This window comes from Electrophorus electricus, unplaced genomic scaffold, assembly GCF_041902795.1.
Source record: "Electrophorus electricus isolate QZ-2024a unplaced genomic scaffold, ASM4190279v1 Scaffold135, whole genome shotgun sequence".
Lineage (NCBI taxonomy): Eukaryota > Metazoa > Chordata > Actinopteri > Gymnotiformes > Gymnotidae > Electrophorus > Electrophorus electricus.
The window spans coordinates 4,666-10,000 of record NW_027658417.1 but is presented as its reverse complement, the minus strand read 5'-3'; the positions used below and the strand labels follow the sequence as shown (position 1 = coordinate 10,000).

Genomic DNA, 5,335 nt, shown 5'->3' with positions numbered 1-5,335 from the left:
GATAGGAATAGCGACCCTCAGACAGGCGTAGCCCCGGGATGGACCCGGGGCCGCAATGTGCGTTCGAAATGTCGATGATCAATGTGTCCTGCAATTCACATTAGTTCTCGCAGCTGGCTGCGTTCTTCATCGACGCACGAGCCAAGTGATCCACCGCTAAGAGTTGTACTCTTTTATTTCAGGCTCAGTTTAGGTCTTTCACCACGACTACAAAGACAGGTTTAAAAGGTTTCACCAACCGGTCAGGCGCCCCCGTCTGCGAGTGTTGAAACGGGCGCGGGGTTGCGCTTTGCCCACACGCCCCACGTGGCAGACGAGTCAGTCTTTGAACCGCGGCCCTCCGCGCCCGCCCCGTCCGACCCCTCGAAAGGGGTGGAACTCACGTAGCGTGGGCCAAGCCCTAGGTACCTGCCGGGGGTCCCCCTGAGACTCCTTTCTGAGAGAGAGAAGCAGGGGAACCGGCTGCGCCACCCACCACCACCACGCCCCAGGACGCCGGTGGGCGGACGAACACAGGAAGGGCCATGGCCTGCCCCACGAGGAGCAGCGCTCGCAACCCCCCCCGGAAAGTCCGCTCGTCAGCGAGCAAGGGGACGGGGATGAATGACAAGGACAACAAAATAGGAAAACCCCTCGCGGTGGACGGAGGCAGCGGCCGTGCGAGCGAGAGGGAGGGCGCGGGACGGACCCGTACGACCCGCTCGACTCGCAGGCGCTTCTCCTGCCGGCAAGGTGAGGGGAAACCGGCCTTCGCCCGACGAGCGGGGACGCCGAGTTTTTTGAACGACGCGTCTCTCGCGCTGGAACCCAGAGAATACCGGGGCCTGCGGGGGGGGGGTGCTGAAGGACGACGCGGAGGAAGAGGCGGAGGACGAGGAAGGGGTGGGAGGGACTAGGCTCCTCCTTTATGCCTTCTGTCCAGCCTGACCTGCAAGCGACCACGTGTAACAGCAACCCCGAAGACCCTTTCGACCCTGGGCCCCGACGCGGGGGGACGGCGAAGTCGAGGGGGTCGGGAGAGGAGGCACGCCGGACAGCGTTACCCGTTAATGATCCTTTCGCAGGTTCACCTACGAAAACCTTGTTACGACTTTTACTTCCTCTAGATAGTCAAGTTTGATCGACTTCTCGGCGCTCCGCCAAGGCCCGCGAGGAGCCCCGGCGGGGCCGATCCGAGGACCTCACTAAACCATCCGATCGGTAGTAGCGACGGGCGGTGTGTACAAAGGGCAGGGACTTAATCAACGCGAGCTTATGACCCGCGCTTACTGGGAATTCCTCGTTCATGGGGAATAATTGCAATCCCCAGTCCCCATCACGAATGGGGTTCAGCGGATTACCCGCACCTCTCGGTGTAGGGTAGGCACACGCTGATCCAACCATTGTGGCGCGCGTGCAGCCCCGGACATCTAAGGGCATCACAGACCTGTTATTGCTCCATCTCGCGTGGCTGAACGCCACTTGTCCCTCTAAGAAGTTTGACGCCGACCGCGGAGGGCCGCGTAACTATTTAGCATGCCGGAGTCTCGTTCGTTATCGGAATTAACCAGACAAATCGCTCCACCAACTAAGAACGGCCATGCACCACCACCCACAGAATCGAGAAAGAGCTATCAATCTGTCAATCCTTTCCGTGTCCGGGCCGGGTGAGGTTTCCCGTGTTGAGTCAAATTAAGCCGCAGGCTCCACTCCTGGTGGTGCCCTTCCGTCAATTCCTTTAAGTTTCAGCTTTGCAACCATACTCCCCCCGGAACCCACAGACTCGTGGTTTCCCTCACGCTGCCCGGCGGGTCATGGGAATAACGCCGCCGGATCGCGGGTCGGCATAGTTTACGGTCGGAACTACGACGGTATCTGATCGTCTTCGAACCTCCGACTTTCGTTCTTGATTAATGAAAACATTCTTGGCAAATGCTTTCGCTTTCGTCCGTCTTGCGCCGGTCCAAGAATTTCACCTCTAGCGGCGCAATACGAATGCCCCCGGCCGTCCCTCTTAATCATGGCCCTGGTTCAGGAAACCCACAAAATAGAACCGGAGTCCTATTCCATTATTCCTAGCTCAGGTATTCAGGCGAGAAGCGGGCCCGCTTTGAACACTCTAATTTTTTCAAAGTAAACGCTCCGAGCCCCGTCCGGACACCCAGCCAAGGGCATCCGGGGGGCACCGGGAGACAGGGTCTGAGACAGGCGGTGGCACGCCTCGCGGCGGACCGCCAGCCCACTCCCGACATCCAACTACGAGCTTTTTAACTGCAGCAACTTTAATATACGCTATTGGAGCTGGAATTACCGCGGCTGCTGGCACCAGACTTGCCCTCCAATGGGTCCTCACCCATGGGTTTAGGATACGCTCATTCCGATTACAGGGCCTCGAAAGAGACCTGTATCGTTATTTTTCGTCACTACCTCCCCGTGTCGGGAATGGGTAATTTGCGCGCCTGCTGCCTTCCTTGGATGTGGTAGCCGTTTCTCAGGCTCCCTCTCCGGAATCGAACCCTGATTCCCCGTTACCCGTGGTCACCATGGTAGCCGACTATGGTACCATCGAAAGTTGATAGGGCAGACATTCGAATGAGACGTCGCCGCCGCGGAGGGCGCGCGATCGGCCCGAGGTTATCTAGAGTCACCAAAGCGGCCGGGGGGCCCGAGCCCCCCGGATGGGTTTTGGGTCTGATAAATGCACGCATCCCCCGAAGGGTCAGCGCTCGTTTGCATGTATTAGCTCTAGAATTACCACAGTTATCCGAGTAACGTGTGGAGCGATCAAAGGAACCATAACTGATTTAATGAGCCATTCGCAGTTTCACTGTACCGGCCGTGTGCACTTAGACCTGCATGGCTTAATCTTTGAGACAAGCATATGTTACTGGCAGGATCAACCAGGTAGTTTGCACCGTGGTCTGGGATGAACCACGAGTGACATCCGCCTCCCCTTCCGGGGGCTAGGAAGCAGCGGGTTGTAAGTGCGTGCGCCGTCAGGTCCAGACGCCATACAGGGCTACCCAGGACAGCTTCCGCGGCCAGTGTAAACGTGCTCGCGCACCGCCCTCTGGCCTTCGGACGCCGACCTCTCACCTTGATGCAAAGCTGTCCCATCCGGTCATGCCCGCACCGTACCCCGTCCACCTCCTCCGGAGGTGCGGACGGCCGACTCCAGGTGCTTTCGGCGTTCCCTCTCTTCACGCCGTTTTGATTTTCGTGGGCCGCTGGTGGGGGGACAAGGGAAAGACCTCGTCGAATTCCCTCCCCCCTAGCCTCGCTCAACCTACGTTTCGTGATGTAACCAAGAAGAGTGATTCGTGGGCCCAGGTAGGTTTGAAGAGGAGGCCAACAAAGCAGGGCACTCCCTTCCTCCCAAACCACAGACACCAGTATAGGACAACTGAGTAGACAGACTGGCCGTCTGAGTCTCCCCCAGAGAGTTCTGGGATGGGTTACAAATAACCCCCACCCCCCATCAGAGGCTTGACCCGCTAGAACCAGGGAGGATCTGTCAAAACCGCTCTCCACATCAGAAGTTCTGGATCAGCCGGGGCTGGTCGGCAGACGTCCACCTAAGGCCGTGGCCTAACCCCGTGTGGGGGGATAGCGCTCGCACCCGTACACGTGGACACCCGCTCGTCAAATGGCTGGCTCCTCACTTACCGTAGGGGGAATGGTTTGCCTACCCCTGGCGGGTCTGGTACTCCACTCTACCAAACAAGGAAGCAACACACCAATAGACCCCTGCAACACCGGGCAGCTTTGGGCAGTGTCACTACACTCCTCCTTGTTCTTCACGTTCCTTCCGTGGTGATTTTTTTTTTTTTTTCGTGGCCATTGCCGTGCATGGCTTCCCCATCGCTTTGCATGCTCTCCATTGCCTCGTGCTGCTTCACCATTGGTCTCACCTGGAGACCGAAGCCGCTCTCCCAGTAACCCGATGGTACCTGGCCAGAAAACCCCGTGCCCGATTTCATCTAGGACAAGGGCCAAACCACAGACCGTGCCCGTCCAGGGTCAACCCCTGGTCGGACAGGCCTGGTGGGTCGATACCATGGATGTGGCAGGCCGACGAGAATCCACTGGTACATTTACAAACACGCCCACCCTGGTGGCATGGCTGTACGACCCATCGTCGAAGCACGCTGCGGCGGACTGAGCCATTGGATCCAGTTGCCTGGGCGTACACTCAGCCCAACAGACGCACTCGGGTCGGGGAGAGCAAAGCAGACTGTGTGCCTGGATGTGCCCACTTCCATAGGGGAATCGGCATGATGGTTCACTTAACCCGAGGAGGGCTCCCCTCGCGGGATAAGCACCCCCCTCGGGGGATGGGGGGGGGGGGGGCATCCAGAGCACACCACTTTCCGGTAGGGGACAGGCGTTTGATCATGTGTCCGAGGGAGAGCTCCCCTTGCCGGCCGAACACCCCTCGGACTCCCCTTGGGCTTCCAGAGAACGCCACTGGATGAATTTAGTGCTTGGACCCCATTGATTCTCTTTGCTCTCCCATATACCCGACGGGACCTATTTGCAAAACCCCGTGCCAACCAGACCTCCAGGAAGGGGGCTGGCGGCTAACCATGCCCAGCAGGGTGCACCCTGGTCGGACACTTTGGGAGGGTCGAGAGCCTGGAAGTGCCACCCGGGGGAGTAATTCTGATTTCCGTTTTAATGCACTCAGGGACAGCCCGAGGACCTCTGTAGTGCACCTGAGGCGGACTGAGCCGTCGGGTCCAGGGGTCTGGAGTTCGGAACCTCCAGGGTTCACCTGGCTGTTCTCTTAGCCCGGCAGGGTGCACCCTGGTCGGACACTTTGGGAGGGTCGAGAGCCTGGATGTGCCACCCCGACGAGTAATGAGTTTTCCCTTCGTATCTCTTCCGGACCAGGTCCGATTCGCACGAAACTCGCTGGGCATGGCCAGGAGCGCCCCCTGCTGCCCACGCCACCGTCCCCGCGCTTCTACTCCCGAGGGCCGAGGAGACAGCGAAGCGTGGGTCGGGTCGCCTGCTTCCAGGGTCTCCCTGGTACTCTCCAGTCTCCCGAGTCCATCGGGTCCGACCTCGTATTTTTAGCCCAGACGGGGAATGAGAAAGGGGCCCCCGACCGCCCGAGGGCGGGCGCTCGCTTCTCAGCCTAGGAACGTCCGATTCCCACGAAACTTTTACGCCAGACGTTCCTGGCAGCGAGCGCGTTCAAAGGTGACCCGCGCTGCTTCTCTCCTCCCAAGGGCCGAAGAGATATTCGTCTTCAAACCCGACCGGCCCTGTGTTTGCCGCCCCGGCGGTTTTAAAAAATCATAGCGTAAAAACGGTGGGTGCGCTTCGCCTGCCGCTTGGACAGCGTTAAACG

General features: G+C 59.2%; 2 non-coding genes across 2 annotated transcripts; both read right to left on the bottom strand.

The window, feature by feature from the left end:
• Positions 1-11: 11 nt before the first annotated feature.
• LOC145654580 (5.8S ribosomal RNA) lies at positions 12-165 on the bottom strand. Its single transcript, XR_014120793.1, has one exon. It is a non-coding gene; the product is annotated as a 5.8S ribosomal RNA (ribosomal RNA).
• Positions 166-1,047: 882 nt separating this feature from the next.
• Positions 1,048-2,886, bottom strand: LOC145654582 (18S ribosomal RNA). Its single transcript, XR_014120795.1, has one exon. It is a non-coding gene; the product is annotated as an 18S ribosomal RNA (ribosomal RNA).
• Between the last annotated feature and the right edge of the window lie 2,449 nt (positions 2,887-5,335).